This window comes from Nannospalax galili, unplaced genomic scaffold (genome assembly GCF_000622305.1).
Source record: "Nannospalax galili isolate Female #2095 unplaced genomic scaffold, S.galili_v1.0 scaffold762, whole genome shotgun sequence".
Lineage (NCBI taxonomy): Eukaryota > Metazoa > Chordata > Mammalia > Rodentia > Spalacidae > Nannospalax > Nannospalax galili.
Window position 1 is genome coordinate 1,076,342 of NW_008350126.1, and position 16,828 is coordinate 1,093,169.

The 16,828-nt window shown below is 47.9% G+C and overlaps 1 protein-coding gene across 3 annotated transcripts in view; it reads right to left on the reverse strand.

Annotated features, from left to right (window-relative positions):
- The window catches only part of Cplx2 (complexin 2), a 76,462-nt gene that overhangs the window by 39,164 nt on the left and 20,470 nt on the right, over positions 1 to 16,828 (reverse strand). The window contains exon 3 of one of the 3 annotated variants that reach the window (XM_029570530.1): positions 2,771 to 2,872. The exons of the other annotated variants lie outside the window; for them this stretch is intronic. The gene's annotated coding sequence lies outside the window, so the exon portion shown is untranslated. The remainder of the gene's footprint in view (positions 1 to 2,770; positions 2,873 to 16,828) is intronic. 3 annotated transcript variants of the gene reach the window in all.

Consider the following 16,828-nt stretch of genomic DNA (forward strand, 5'->3'; position numbering starts at 1 on the left):
TAGCCCACGGAGACTGGAGCCTCCAGCAGCCACCGCCTTGCACTCACCTTCCCTATGCTTTGCTTTTTGTACTGGAGCATTGAAAGCCAATGCTCTCCTTGTGTGCGCCTAAAACATTCCTGGCATGGGTCTTCACAGAGTTCTCGGTTTGAATCTCACTGTCACCGTTTGCTGTGTAAGAGGCTAGTGAGTTAGCCATTTCCTGAGTTCTGGTGTCCTGTGAGATGACGGTCAGACTGTGTGTGGTGTGGAGGTGGCACCCATGTACCTAGGGCAGAGGAGGTTCTTCCAGCCAAGTGTGCAGTTCTGCTTCTTTTCCCACATGTTTATAAACAGGGGTGTTTCCTTGACATTCTTATAAGACAATCTCTGTACATCCTAGCCATGCCCATCCTTTTCTCTGGCACCACCTTTTGCAGAGAAGGAAAGACCCTCTTAAACCTGCTGTGGACCTCAGAATAGCTTGCATGTCTTTGCATGGGGAAGCTGTGGCTTGTGTGGGCTTTCTTGACCTTGCCTCGGAATGAGTTACACTGGTATTTCACCATGGAGGGATAGACAGTCAACTTTTAAACTGAAGGGATATTTAAAATGAATGGCATACACAGAATTTTTGAGGCTTTATAGATTCTATAAGCTAAAACATGAATTTGTTTCACATACTAAGGCTTCCTCAAGCAGGGGCCACCTGGTGGACAAGTTGTATACTGCAACCTTGCTCTATTTTGCCTTGTTAAAAACCCAGGGAGGCCTGGTGTTGTGGTGCAAGCTTTTAATCACAACCCTTGGGAGTCAGAGGCAGGTGGGTCTCTGTGAGTTCAAGGTCCAGCCTGGTCTACTTAGTGAGTTACAGGCCAGCTGGGGCTACAGGGAGACCTTGTCTCAAAAAGACCAAACAACAACAACAACAACAACAACAATAACAAAACCCACAGAGGTGAAGGTTTAGAAATGCTTCCCAAGTGCCCCCACCAAGCTAAGCATTGCTCTGGGTTTGTTGCCCGTGTGAGTGACCTGTGTCCTCTGCTCCCAGACAACAATCCCATTTTACAGGCAGTGTGCTCAGCTTGCTCAGGGCTACATGCTTTTAGGAGATAGAGGCAGGATTTAAATCTTATTCTTCTAACTCCAAGTCATCTCTGTAAAGACAGCTGTTTTTCAAGCTCCCTTAAAGAAGTGGGATCCAGAGTTGATGGATGGGTAAGAAAGTTAGGGTGACTTTGAACTGGCTAAGACAGTGGTGGGTTTGGAGACCCTGCCTGAATCTTATTCTCTGATAGTCTGTTGTGGAATCATGGGACTTCAACTATCATAGCCAGAAAACCATGTGGTCACAGTGACCAACTCCACAAGAAAAGGCAAAATTTGAGGTCTGAGTGTACAGCCAGCCCAGGAAGCCCTGGGGAAGTATAAAGGGGACTGACAAAAGAGGAAAGAAATGGAACAAAATGTTGGAGACAGTTGCCTTTTGCTCCCTGTCTCAATAAAACTCATGGGTCCATGATTCTGTCTGCTGTGCCCATTTCTTAGGGAATATGTCTCTGATTTCTTGATAACTGTAACACCATCTGCAAGAATTTTTGCAGCATATTATGATTTTCAAAATACATTTACAAAATTGTTTCTTAATAATCTCATGAAAATGAATTGAAAGTTTGCTTCATTATTTATTTCCTTATTTTTATCTGTTTTTCTAAGTAGTCTATGAGTGATATGGGTGCAAGGGCCTTGTCTTGTTCAATGTGGCATCTCAGTGCCTGGCCCAGTGGTCAGCCCTTGGTGAACGTTCAATAAGTTGGCTGCAATCCTAGCATGTCTGGTGCTGAGGCAGGAGGATCTCAAGTTCAAGGTCAGCCTGGGCAACATAGTGAAACCTTGTCTCAAAAATGTATGAATAAAATTAAAAAATTGGGAAGGACCAGTGTAACCAACAGGGAACATTATCTTCCTTTCACAGATAAGGAACCAAGGCTAAGAGGTGCTCCAGATCAAGCCGTTACTTGAAAGCTGAAGCCTCATTTGGACTCAGCTCCCAATGTTGTTAGCTGTGGGGCAACAATGACTTGAATGAATTTATTTATTATGTCCTAATCCCCTTTTACCAATCTCTGGTCAGCTTCTTTTTGTCTGAAAGCTACCAGCCTGTCTGCAGAATAGGGGCACAGAGATAGGGAGATGTCTCTGGGGCTGGAGGATTAATCAGCAATTGGTGTGCAGAACACTTTCCAGACAAATGTGGAGTGTTATCAGTATTTAAATTTAGTTTCATCTTTCCCTACATCCTCACAAAAGGGAACAGATGGCCCTGGATTCAGGTGGGGAGGAGGAGGGTGGAGCCAAGTGGGAAGTTTTCAAAGCTTAGGTTTCCAATTAACTCTTGGCTCTTGTGAGATGTGGGTGGTGGGCGGCCTTTTCGGTACCACCAAGGTCATGGGAAAGCTGCAGGACCTCCTAGCTTCACGACCTTGATCAGGTTACTTGCCTCTCAGGTCTCAGGCAGATGGCACTACCTTGCAGGGTTAGAATGGAAAGCAAACATGACCAAAGGTGATTCAGGACTGGCCTGGGCACCCAGTGAGCTGAGGTTCTTTCTCTTTCCCTTAGGAGACTGAAGGCGAGAGGTATGCTGAGAATGGAGCACACTGAGATGAAATCTTGTGATAGATCTGAACCCAAATTTTGGTCCCAGCAGCTGTGTAATTTCCTGCACTCTGGACTTTGTGTTCCTTATTTGTAAACTGGCTGCGACATCCGCACCCACTCTGCTTACCTTGTGGGAGGAGACCAGATGAGACAAAGGCTGTGCCAGATGTCAAGGCCAGGGTGGTGGAAACTTCCTTCCTGTTCTCAACAAGGGTCTCTGTCTGTAGGGCTGTGGAAAGGACAAGGTTGGAGGTGGAATGCTTGGACAAAACCCACAAATAACCCACCTAGGCTTCGCTGGTTGACTTGCGACTATGTGGACAAAGGCCGGGTGTTAATGGCAGCAATTTGCCACCCCAGGACCAGAGCTTGCCTGAGACAGTGGGACAATCTAGAGAGAAGGGAGAGAGAGCTGGCTTCCTGGTGACATTAATGGCCTGTTTCCAGTGGTGCCTGAGCTTCTAGCATGAGCCAACACTTCTTTCAGTTTGTTTTTGAAAACCACTTGTAACTGAGACTTTCTGGCTAACTTACCTACAGTAAATGATTTGATTCTAACAAAGTGGTTGATTTCAACAATGGGGGTTTTCTCCTGGGAAGGTGCTGATGCCTGTATTAAATTTGTTAACATTTCGTGCAATTTCTGTGTTTATGTTCATGATGGTTATTGGTCTGTGGTTTTCTTATGCTGCTGCTGTCTGGTTTGCTGGCCTCTTAAGTGTATTGGGAAGGTTTTCTCTTATTTTCTAAAAGCTTTTCAGTAGAATTCATATTATTTCTTAAATGTTTGGCGGAATTTACCGGTGAATCATGATTCAGATTTTTGATGCTATAAATGACTTTTAGAAAAAGGAGCTGTTTTGCCCACTATTTCTGTCTTATGTGTTGATTGAACTATTTTCCAACATTTTGTTTCCCAACATTTTCCCTGGATTCTTGTTTTGGGCTACGCTGGGTTCCGATGACTATAATATGATCTAAATTTATGTGTTGTGATTTTTCAGTTTTTACTTTTTAAAAGACGCAACAAGTTGCTTGCAATCTGTTTAAAAGACATGAAGAGAATGCAGTTAACTCTGCTCCTGTACTTAAGTTGGCCAGCCCAGCTTACGGGTTCAACACGTTCTCTTACTCTTGTGCTCTTCCACACTGACCCTTGCTCTCGCCTCCTGGTCTTTGCCCACACTATTATTTCTCTCTGGAACACCTGAGAGAGCCAGCCTGGCCTGGTTCGCTTCATTGGGATATTGCTTCTGTAAAACTTGTCTGGACTTCCCAGGCTGGGCAAGACAACTCCCTGACAACTCTGTCTCCTAGGCTTGCTCTACTCAGGCACGAACCATTTACATTCATGCATTGCTTAATGATGGGGACACATTCTGAGAATGAGTCATTGGGTGAACCTCACAGAGCACTTACAGACACCTAGGTGGAACATGTTAATCACTTGATGTGGCCTTGATGCAATCCAGAGACATGGTAAATGTGAGCTAGGAAGGCACAAAAAGCAGCATAGAGCTTGGCACAGGGGCCATGGTAAAATACTTGATGAGTGAACATTTACTGCCATTCATGATTATGGTCATGATACCCCATTTATATTTCAGTGGCTCTTGAGGATTTTGTGTGCTGTGTTTCTTGTACTTGGGAACAGTACCTTGTTTTGTATTTATGGACAGTGAGCCTCAGAGGCACAGTGACTTGCCAAGCTCCACAAACGGCAGAGCTAGTGTCCAAGGCAAGCCTTCCTGACTCCAAATCCAGGGATTTCCCTGAGCTCCAGTTCCATGCCAAAATACTGGGGGCCTGAGGATGTTTTAGGATTCATCCATAAGTGGAATCTTATACAAAGCAGCCAGAGAGTGTGCTCTAGGGAAGAAAGAGAGCCATTCCTCCGGCTAGGGGCTGAAGCCAAGTGCCTATAGAAGCCTCAATTCTAAGTACAATGGTTCTCTGGTCAGCATGTAAGGGGATGTGAGACAGTGTGAGGTAGGCAGTGTAAGACAGGCAGCAGCAGTACAGGGGCCCGTTATTGAAGGTGGAAACTAGAAACTTATTGACTTTGGGTATAGGACCAGCTGCTCTCTAGTTTCTGAAGTCCACCCCAGATCCTTGTTGCCAAACTTCCAGACCACAGCTGACTAACAGATACAGCAGCAGAACAGGGCTCCCATGACTCGAAGGCTGGCGTCTGGGGTTTCTTGAGCCTTTGATCTATTGCCGACATTCCTTTCCATTTCTGGCTAGACCACCTTCAGGGCTCAGCTCTGACATGAGGCTTCTTCCATGTAGCAGTTCGGAGTCTGTGTTGGGAAGGGAGTCCCTGTGTACCTTTCCAGTTTGCTCCTTTTAATCTTAGTTGTCAGCACCCTGGAGGTTCACTGAGTGCTTGTAATTCTTGAACACAGGTTCTTTGAGGTCAGGGACTGGGTTTCCTCAGTCTATATATCCCAATAGTCATGAGTCTTCTGCAAAGTGAGGGTGCAGTTCCTCATAGGAAGTTACACACTGAAGGCTCAGTGATAAATAAGGCTTCAAAAAACTCCCAAGGAGGCTGGAGAGATGACTCAGCAGTTAAGAGCACAGGTTGCTCTTGCAAAGGACCCAGGTTCAGTTTCCAGCATCCATATGGTGGCTAACACCCATCCTTAACTGCAGTTCTAGGGGGTCTGACACCCTCTTCTGGCTTCCACGGGCATTCCATGACATGGGTGCACTCGTGCAGGCAAAACACTCATAAAATGAAATAAATAAAACCAACCTCCCAAATAGAATAGCTGGCATGCAATGCAGAGGAAGCACTTTTTCTTGGCTGACATTGACGAGCAGGTGCCAATAGCTTCCTGCTTATGATCTGCTCGGGTCCTCTCAGTGTATACTTCCTCCTTGTAGCTTGAGACATGAAGCGTTCTGGGTAGAGGAACTTTGCTAGAAGGACGGAAGGCTGAGGAGCCAGTCAGGCCCCCTTCGTTGTCCACACCCTCCTTCTGATCCAAAGCTTGTTGGGTGCACACTGTCTTTTTGGAGAGGGGATTTTTGAGCCCAAGGACTGACAAGCCTCCTGCCTCGAGTCCCCCAGCTCAGCTGGCTTTTTGTGACTGTAAGCTCAAGAGTCCAGCAAGATGGGCACAGGCAAAAGATCAGCCCCAGCAGAGTTGGCAGGGCCTGTGCTTTGGGTTGCAAATGAGTCAGCACAGTTTACAGAAAGAATCCAGATTCCGTGCCACACAAACCTCCCTGGCATGGAAGGCTACAAATAGCTTCCATTTCCTTTTCCAGAAACAGGGCCTTGGGGACTTGAATTTCTGTGCTGTTGTAAGGACCCATGCCTGGCATACCACAGTGCTCAGCGAGCTCCCTCCTCTGAGCAGGGTCTGGTCCATTCACTGCCCTGGCACAAGGTCACACAAGGAGGAAATGGGAACCTCAGTGCTTCCTACCTTCAGACACCGCTTGGAATTTGGGAGTTTTTTGGTGCCCAAGACATATTTGCTGAATGAGTGAATGAATTCCAGGTGGTGGGAATAACCGGAGTATGCATAAGGGACTCAGGGAGAAAGGGGCTGGCTCTCTCTAGAACAAGATATCAGGAAGAGGGTAAGATGCTGCTGCATATTTTGTGCTCCCAGCTTTGAATGCTTTTTCTCTTTCCGTATCTTACTTATTTCAATGGCATATTTGCTCAAAAAATTCTAATCTAAATGTTACCTCCTCCCGAGCTTTGTTTGGTCCCCTAGACAGAATCAGTTGCCCCCTCCCTCTGTGCCTCTTTGAGCCTTTGTCCATGACTAGGCCCTTTCAACTCCATGCCATAGTTTTCAGTTTACCCATCTAACCTGTTAGACTCAGTTCTTGAAAACAGAGGCCAAGCCCCACCTCTCAGGAGCTCCATGGGCTCAGGGCTGGAGGCCAGCAAGTTGAGTAGATTTTCTTTCCCCAAAGCAAGACTTGTTGGACTAGTCAATGTTTTACTCAGAGTCCGTACAGATGCATGGGATGTGCCTGCTCCCTGCCCCCCATTTGAAGCACAGTGTGTGATGGCTACAGTTGGTTCCATCCATAGAAGCAGGGAGGGCCCAGCTTGGAAATGGAACTTGGATGGGTCACCAGATGAATAGGCTTTGGTATGCAAAAAGCACATCTGGGTTCTGGTACTTTCTGCAGCTAACTGCCCTTGGGGCAAGTCCCTCTTCTTCTCTGAGATTCCTTTTCTTTTCTGTGACTGGAGCAGTGGGAGAGAAAAGTTTGTTCCTGACAGACACACATAAACACTTATGCATACATATACTTCCACATATGCACACAGGAACAAACAGATGTAGAAGGATACACACACACACACACAAACACACAGAGGTAGAGTCACATCAACATGTATTGGCTTGCAGAGACACAGACACAGGCACATGTGCCTAAATACCACATTTGCATAAGATATAGAGACACTCTACAGGACCTGCCAGGACACACAATCTCACTGAGACCCACATGTGTAGACCCCAGGCATGTGCACAGAACATTCCCCTTGGGAATCCATGGTTCCTCCCACTAGTAGAGGTGGAGGTCATTGAAGTAGACCCAGATCTCTTCCCTGGGCAGGTGACCATCCCCTTCCTCTCCCACAGCCCTTGAGCAGGTGGTGGAGTGAAAGCTGCTGGGCTTCCAGGCTGAGCCCTGAGCAGGGCGGCCCACAGAGGAGAAGATCAGATTGAGCTCGTCTCCCAGATTACTGGCTAGGGCTGCTGCTTTTTTAAAAATAACTTCTGCTGTTTCCAGGAAAGCTCTGGGGAATGAGAACTCTAAAGACTGGATTTGCTTTGTCCTGAGCTTGACGGTATAGATCTATGCAAGGGTACCCCTCGGGAGATGGCTGGAGTCCCTGTGGTACCCTGGAGCCTATGGCAGAGGAAGAGGTGATAGGTGGCTGGGAGTGAGGGTAAGAGTGGGGATACTGTACCACAAAACCTCCCCTCCTGGAGGAAGGCTGCCTTGTTGGCTCTCCTGGCTGGGGCATCACATACATCCAGGACAGCACACCATGGTGATTTATACCTAGCTTGCTTCGTGTTTCTGAGCATCAGTGTTGTCAACTGAAAAGTGGAGTGACTCATGTCTCCCTTCCTTATGACTGTGAGAACAAAGGAAGAGGCAGTGAAATTCAACCATCTCTTCTACTTGGCTGGACCTTTCCTGCCCTCAGGGTTGTAGGGGCATCTCCAGGCTATTACAGTACTTGTTCTCTTATGTACAGTCTCTGTTCCCAGTGTCCTTTGTGTACACTGTCTGTAGTTTGTCTTTCCAGCTCACCTCATCTCTCTTCTGAATAACTAGACATTGTCCACTTCCACCTTCAGAATTCCAGAGAGCTCAGAGGGACATCATAGGGAAGTGGGTAAGAGGGACCACTAGGCAGTGACCATCTCTTGTCAGTGGCAGAGAGCACTGCAGTTTCATTGGAACAAAACTTGGGTTTTGGTGAGGCCCTAGGAAACAAGAGCTGGCAGCTGGCCAGCTCCTGGCCAGTGTGTTGCTGACTTTTCTTCATATCACTGTGAACCTGGTCACAGGCTAGGTCCTTGCCAGAGCCTTGGATAGGCACTGTCATGGTGAAGTCTGGGCCTGTTCTTGCTAAAGCCCTGGATAGGCATAGTCACAGTGGTGAAGGTTTGGGCCTATCCCTGCCACAGTCCTGGGTAGGCATTGTCATGGTGGTGAGGGTCTGGGTCTAACCCTATCAGAGCCCTGGGTAGGCACTGTCATGGTGGTGAGGGTCTGGGCCTGTCCCTGCCAGAGCCCTGAATAGGTATAGTTACAGTAGTGAAGGTCTGGGCCTATCTCTGCCAGAGTCCTGGGTAGGTACTGTCACGGTGGTAAGGGTCTGGGCCTGTCCCTACCAGAGCCATGGGTAAGCACTGTCATGGTGGTGAGGGTCTGGGCCTGTCCCTGCCAGAGCCCTGAATAGGTATAGTCACAGTGGTGAAGGTCTAGGCCTATCTCTGCCAGAGCCCTGGGTAGTACGGTCACAGAGGTGAGGGTCTGGGCCTATCCCTACCAGAGCCCTGGGTAGGTACTATCACGGTGGTGAGGGTCTGGGCCTGTCCCTGCCAGAGCCCTGAATAGGTATAGTCACAGTGGTGAAGGTCTGTCTGGGCCTATCTCTGCCAGAGCCCTGGGTAGGTACTGTCACGGTGGTGAGGGTCTGGGCCTGTCCCTACCAGAGCCCTGGGTAGGTACTATCATGGTGGTGAGGGTCTGGGCCTGTCCCTGCCAGAACCCTGAATAGGTATAGTCACAGTGGTGAAGGTCTGGGCCTGTCCCTACCAGAGCCTTGGGTAAGCACTGTCACGGTGGTGAGGGTCTGGGCTTCTGCCCTGGCTTTCCAACTATGGTCTTGGACATAAGACTCAGCCTCTTCATTTCTTCCTCTGCACAATGGGCCTCATACTGTCCATATTATAGGAATACTTCGAGGCAGATCAGCAATGGGAAACACTCTGTCAACCTGGGTCTGGCCAGATGGGGCTCTGGAGTGAGGAAACTTAGAAGGATGGACTCCTAGGAATAGTGTTAGAAAGATCAAGTCCTTAAAATGGTAGGAAAATGGAGGCTCAGTGAGGGCACATGGCAGTTTCAAAAGCCTTAGCAGAGTTCAGAGGGTGGGTAGAGCTCCCACCCTCTGAACTCCCGCTATATCCTTTGGCACACAGAGGGTCTTAAAGATTAGATCTGACTCTAGGAGGGTGGGCTTTTCTTCTAGAAAGCAAGCTTCTGAGTATCCTCAAGAAGGAACAGGTTGGTAGGCAGGCCCATTCCAGTGCCCTCATCACCACTTCTTTGCCTACTGGTCACAGCAGTCGCTGGTATCTCTGAGCCTCAGTTTCCTCCCCAGGAGTTGGAGAAGGCAAGGCCTCCTTTGCAGGGCTGTTATGGTAAGGCTGAAATGAGAGGAGCCTTGGGTGACCTATGGAAAGACAAGTGGGAAATGTACTTTGTAGTTCTGAGAGAGATTTGCTTCCATCCCTAAGAGCTGCCCTTTGCCTGACCTTGGCTGATTAGCCAATTTCCAAGATCATTATGGGGCCTGGTTACAGTGGGGAGGGATGGGCCCAGGCCAGCATGTTTGTTGGAGTGGGAGGTGCTGTCTTAACGGCTGGTCTCCTGCCCTAGACTCCACTCTCTCTGCCTGTCAGGGGGAGGTGTTCCCTGTGGTGGTGAATCTCAGCATCTCTAGGTTAGAGACAGAAGCTGCCTCATGCTGGGCTGGGCAGTTACTCAGACACTGAGAGCTTCAGAATATACAGAAGCAGGTGTGAGGGCCCAAGAAGCAGCAAAACACTCAGTAGAGGAAGGAGCCATTAGGTCTATCTAGGTCACCAAGGCTCAGAGAGGGGCAAGGTTTCATCTAAAGCCACACAGCAAAACAGTAACTAAGCCAGAACTATAACCCTGTGGTTCAGTGAGCTCCTGCTTAGAGAAAGCTGAGGCCATTTGGTCCAACTTCCCACCTGAGCTTTTCTTACATATTTCTAGGAACAAGGAGCTCACTACCTACTATAGCAGTTGACAAGTTTTGTAACTGCTCAAGTTCTTACTCTTTTCACTTGCAGCTAAAAATCTTTTCTGAGTCACTAGACCCACGCTAGACCCATGTGCTGATCCTCTACAACAGAGCTCATATGACCTGGGTCCCCGTTTGTCCACACTATAATTGTGTACTCCCTTGTTCCAAGAGAATAGCTTGCCAGACCCTCCCCCATCAGCCACTGAAAAAAAACGCAGGGCCAGACTTCAGAGGATAAACCATGAAACTCCCAGAGGCTACCTCAGTGAGATTGTTCAATAAATGTAATAACAATTAGGTATTTTTATCAGTGAAAACAAAATTGACTCAGAAGTAAAAGGGGAAATTTTAAAGGCATTTTCAATTCATGATTTTCAGGGGAGGCAGTTCAGTCGACAAGCAAATAAAAGCATCCGAATGCCAGGGGAGAATATACAGTACAGTGCAGATTTTGGAGGGTAAGTCTGTCTGCACAAAATTATCAGATAATCGGACCTAACATAGCCTCTCCTCGCTGTGAACTCCTGCAGGGCACAGCCAGGGTCTTTCCACTCTGCACTGCTATCAGAGCTGGCACACACAGGAGCTAGTATGGATACATGGATCATCTTGGCTGGTTAGTATTTTCAGTGTGCAAAAGGTCAAATGCATCTCTCTGCTTGTTCAGCCTTTGGATTCCACAGGTGTCTTGAGGAGACATGGTATAAATCTGTGGTGTGGGTGTCAACCCCTGCCAGTTCTATGGCCACCCTGGGTAGGTCAGGCTGCTGTGGAAGTCAATGATGGGGAGTGGGGGGATGCCAATCTTGCAGCCCTGCCTCCATTCCTTTTTTTTTTTTGTTAACAAAGGCACCCCAATTTCCACTTGGGGAACAACTTCCTCTTAGTCTCCTGTGTGATTTGGGGGTGCTGAGGCCCAATCTGGGGTCCAGTAGGGGGACATGGTATAGCTGTGGGCATCAGCTCCACTGTAGCCCTACATGGCCATGACTCTCACTTGGCTCCATGCTGTTTCTCCCTCAAGGCTGGTTGCTCCACGAGGCAGGTCCAGGCCCCTTCCTTCTTTGAGTCCTCAGAGCTCAGTCCACACTGGCCTTGGTGTGGTGTCTGTGTGGGGTCCCTTTACCTAGGTTTCACTTTCAGAAGTTTGTTTCCCTTATCATTCATGGTCCAAAATATTAAGTGGAAAATTCCAGAACAAATAATTCACAACTTTTAAACTGTACATCCTTCTAAGTAGTGTTGGTGAAATCTCATGCCATTCCATTTCTTCCCTCAACAGATGTGGATTATCCTTTTGTTCAGAGTATCCACACTGTATGTAACGCCCATCTGTTCGTCACTTAGTAGCCATTTTGGTTGTCAGAGCACCTGTCCTGGCATCAGAGTGCTTGTGTTCAAGTAACCCTGACATAGTAGTCTAGTGCCATGTTCAGTGCCTCTCAACTTGCAGGTGCTATGCCATCTGACACCACCACAAGAAGGGCGAATAGTGTGCAGTGAGAAGTTAGAGAGAGAGAGAGAGAGAGAGAGAGAGACAGAGACAGAGACAGAGACAGCACATTTGCATAACAGTATATTATTTTAATTGTTCCATTTTCTTAGTTATGATTATTAATTTCTTACTATGCTTAATTAGTAAGTTAAACTTTATTGTAAGCATGCACACATGTATAGGAGAAAATGGTATCTATAGGGTTCAGGTCTCTTTGAAATTTCAGATGTTCCTGGAAGGCCTTGGGACATATCCCCTACAGATAAAGGGGCTGACTATATATTAAAGTCCTGCCCAAGGAATTGCTCACTGATGCAGTCCCAAGTCACCCATGGCTTTGTATGTATGCGTGCTTGTGTGTATTTTAAATTTATTCACATAAAACAACTTCCAGGGAGAAACTAGTCAATTACTTGACCTCCACCTTGTCCAGGAAGGACAGGTATAGGTAGCAAGGACCTTCTTCAGCTGCTAGAAGCCGAAATTGCACTCCAGTTTCATTAGGCAGCCTTCAGAAGTACATAGGGTTTCCAGGAGTGTGGTGGAAAATTTCAAGCCATCTCCACCCCAGCATCAGTGAAACCAGACAGGGGAGCAGATGACAGTAGCCAGGAAGGCAGTGGAGCTGGAGGGAGGCGTCTTGTCCCCTCCTCGACTTTGTCTTAGAATGATCAGGCCAGAGGAAAACCGCCCAGACAATTGATAAAGGGGAGTTGCAACATTGTCCTGCTTCACAGCCCAGGAGATGCACAAAGACAGAAGCAATTGAGATCACACACTCTGGCTCTGCCAGCTTGGTGAAGGAAGGACAGAAGAGGATGCCACTCTAAATATCACACTGAGCTGACTGAGTGTGAGGCACCAACCAATCATTTCTTCTCCTCTTTGGGATGGGTGATCCCTGGGTCATTTGAGAACCAGATGATACCCTAGGAGGAGAGAATTACACAGGCAGTTGGCTGAGCAGGAGGGGAATCCTGGTTCCTTACTTTTCTGCTGTGTGGATTATGTAAGGCACGGAGCCTCTTCCACGCTCAATTTCCTTCAAGCAGCACAGGAATGATGACCTCACTTGGGGATTGTCTGAGAAAAAAGCTGGGACTTTGGTGAGTCTGGCACATAGTGGGAACACAATGAAGGTGCTGGCTATGATGACACCCCCTGTCCCCGCTCTCCATTGCCAAGATCTCTTGGGTGGCAGATCTTACTGTCCAGTTCTAGGTGGGTTAAACTGGAGGGGCCTGTCCCCTGCCTTCAGATTCCACTGATCCTACCCCCCAGGCAAGTCCATTCATGTTTCTGGGTCTCAGTTTCCACCTCTAGGAAATGAGAGTGCTCTGCAAGCTGCAACTCTCCTATTTCCCAAGGTAAGGTAGAGACAGAGGGCTTCCGGCAGCTAGGTAGGGCTGACTAAGAATGTTGTCTTATTTCTTTGCTTTGGGTTAGAGTGATATCACATTGTGGCTTACCTCTTGCTGATCAAAGCTCTGACTGGCAGTTAAGTGCCTTTGATTAATAAAAAATGGGAGAAATGAATTAATCATGACTTAAATGCAGTATGTTTGGGAAACATACTCTTTAAAAAGTCAAATCCACTGGGGCCAGAAGGGGTAAGCACAGTGTCCTTTGGGGTGAGAGGTTGGGATCTGCGTGGATGTCCATGGAGTTGTTGGCTGTGGACAGGAGACCTGTGTGCAACAGCAGGTGGCCTAGGTACTGCTGCTTGGACAGGAGGCTTGGTCCCTTTAAGGCTCCTCTCCCTATCCTGAGCCCTAGGCCTGTGCGGAGGAGGACATGCATTATTGAAAGCACATTTCAATACCTATTCTCTCCCCTCCTCCTGTGGGTGGCAATCACAGTTTACATAATCTGTCTCTCTGTCCTCCCAGGCAGCTGCTCCCTTCTGGCTGAGTGGTTTGAGGAGGGGAGGGAAGGGAAGCAAAGGAGGGGAGGGATATTAACTCTGTGATGCCACCTCAAATCTCAGCCAGGCTGCCTTGCAGTGAATGGAGGATGAAGGCAGACCTTGATATCACACAGCCCCAGGCTTAAGAGTTCATTTAGGGAGACAGGGCTCTTGAGATATACACCATGCTGCTCCTCTCCAGTGATCCTGACTCACTCCAGGGTCACCACTGCAGTTTCTATGTTAATCATTCCTCAACCTTAGATATGTGTCCCGATCTCTAGGTTCATCTACCACCAACCTGAGGGGCAGGGGTTTGTTGGTTCATAGGTAGTTCCAACTCAGCAACTTGAAACTGACCTCATCAGTTTTTTTCCAAATCACCCACTCCTTCCATCTATCCTATCCATGCTTCCGTCCCTTCACCCATCACCCATTCACCCAAATATTTACCCTTCACCCATGCATTCGCTCATTTATTTACCCATTTACCTATTCATCATTTTTCCTACTACTCATTTATCCACCCTTGTATCTGTTATCCATACATCTAACTGCTCTTTCATCCATCCATCCATCCATCCATCCATCCATCCATCCATCCACCCACCCATCCACCCACCCACCTACCCACCCACCACTGACTAAGGGCATAGCATTTGTCAATATTGAAGGCACAGTGACAGGCAAGACAGGCACTAGGTTTGTCTTCTCAATACCTAAAATCTTGTGATGACAACGAGCAAGTAAACAGACTATTGTAATAAACATGATGAGTGTAGGAGAGGGTGAGGTGCCATAGAAGCAAGAGGGAGAGGTGCTTAACATATCCTTGGGGGGCAGCTAAAGCTTCTTTTTTAAGACACCTAAGCAGACCCCTGAGAGCTAAGAGAAAGTCTGCTTCTTTCTTCCCTGCCCCTTGTTTCTACTTCTCATGATAATAGCTCTTTAGGAGGACTTTCCCTCCCTTCCCTTCCTCCTCATGGTCTTTCTGGCCTGGATGGGAAGATCACCTCCTCCTCAGCTCCAGGTGATAGTGCGTGACCTGAGCCTGGATGTAGGACAGCCTTATCTGCTGACATATAATCCCAGAATGTTATTGGCACCATGGGAAGCAGGGTCCCCGTTTTCATTGGAGTTGCTTGGATGGTAGAAAGGTGGGGGCTACTTTGCCACTTGAAGGAAGAGTCTCTCAAACAGTGAGGACCACACACAACAGAGACCAGATGGAGACAGGAAGACAGAGTCTGAAAGTCATCACTCAAACCCCTCCATCCAGATTCTGCTTCTAGTAATGTCTGACTTTCCCTTTAAGCCATTTGGAGTTGGGTTTCTGTCATTTGTTGTCAGAAGAGCCCCCATTAACAGTAAAGAGCCTTGCTAATAGCAGGACACATTTCCACATCCTTTGTCTTATTTGATTTTCACAACAGCCCCAGGAGACTGTTTACAGATGATGAAATGAAGCCTTTGAGGGTCCAGTGAGCAGACCTAGCCCCAGGTCTGTCAGACTGTGAGGTCAGCCCTTACTCAGGGGTTACACAGGTGAAATGGGGAGGATGCTAGATGGAGGGAGTTAGATTTGAGAGATGAACTCACAGAGATCTGCCTGCCAAGTGCTGGCATTAAAGGCATGCACCACTGCGCCCAGCAATCAACATATATTTTTTGAAAAGTATTTATTTGAAGGAAATGAATGTCCAGATCATGTTCAGGACGTATATATGACAATGTACGCTGAGACACAGAAAGACCATGTCAGCAAGGACCGCAGACAGGGAAGGGGAGGACTGAGGAGAGTCTCAGAGGGCAGCCGGGTGTGAAGCTGAGGGTCAGCTGGACTTCTGGGGTTCAGTTGGCCTTGCTCCTGGGAAAGTGTTTCATCATATTTTGTGGGAGAACCGTCTGGAAAGGAGGAGTATTGGGAGGAATAATTGGGAGAAGCTGGTGGACCCAGGAAGAGTTCCTGAAGTTCCTCTCTTTGCCTCTAGAGGCAGGAGATGCAAGATACAGAGAACCTGGTAAGACTAAGGAATGACTCAGGGAGGGCAAGATAGCAGCTGCTGGGATCAGCCAGGACCTTTGGTGCTGCCACACCCAGGGACTTCTTGGAGAGTCTGCGATGTGACCCTTCCCTTCAGTAGCTGCCTTTGGGTTCCAACCCAGGAAAGAACCCACCTTAGCAGGCAGCGAGTCCTCAAATTTTCCTACTCTGCTCTGAGACCAAGTGGCTGACCAATAACCCCTTTCCATCCTCTCTATAGTCCTGAGCACCATCCAAAGTGATCTTATTTGTTCTACCCATCTGCTTGTTTACCATGTTTCTCCCACTGTGGGAGACTCTATGGCAGGGACTTTGTGGATTTCCCAGTGTCTAGCCAGCACCTGGAGATGCTCACTGAATGCTGGGTAGACTAGTGAATGGGAGGACAGGCGAGTGCATAGGTGGGGGTAGATGTGGTGTTGATGAAGCACTTCACTGAGCAAGGCTCCCCAAATAAAGGCACCTGAGCTGTGAGATGAGAACCCCTGAGAAGAGAAAGCCCTTCTGGGGCTAATTGTATGACTGTGAGCTGGAGTGCAGCAGCTGCTGGGAGACAGGAGACAAGAAGGTCCTGAGGGAGGGATGCAGGTCCAACCCCCAGGACACCTGCTCTCAGGCATAAAAAAATGCTCTAGAGGCTGGCGGTCACTGCACAGGGCAAAACAATGCTAATCTCATTCCTCAGAGATGGGGGAACCCCAGCACTGGCAGGATCAGGAGCCCCACTAGTTCTAGAAGGTGTGGGGGGGCAGTGGGGGGGTGGTAGACAAGATTTCATCCCATGTGTAACCAAAGGCTGAGTCATACTGGGTGCTTCTTTTTTCTCTCTAGCGTCTCACCACAGGCTCAGAGAAAGAGATTCTTAAAACAGATGAATAGCCTGAAGCTTAGGGGACCAGTCCAGGTTCACACAGCAATCACGGCATAGCCAGGGAGTGATCAACTTGGCTGATGTATCAGGATCATCTTCTCACCTCTGCCAAGATTTTCAAGGAGAGCCAAGAAGAAGGAAGAAACAAGGAGGAGAACTTCCTGGAAAAGGAAAGGCATGAGATAGATGTCCTTGGAACTGTTTCTCTCCTTTTTTTTTTTTTTTTTTTTTTTCCTTTAGAGAACAAATTCTTTCCACATGGTGACCTATATACAATGATCATACCAGACTAACAGCACTATCCCTTT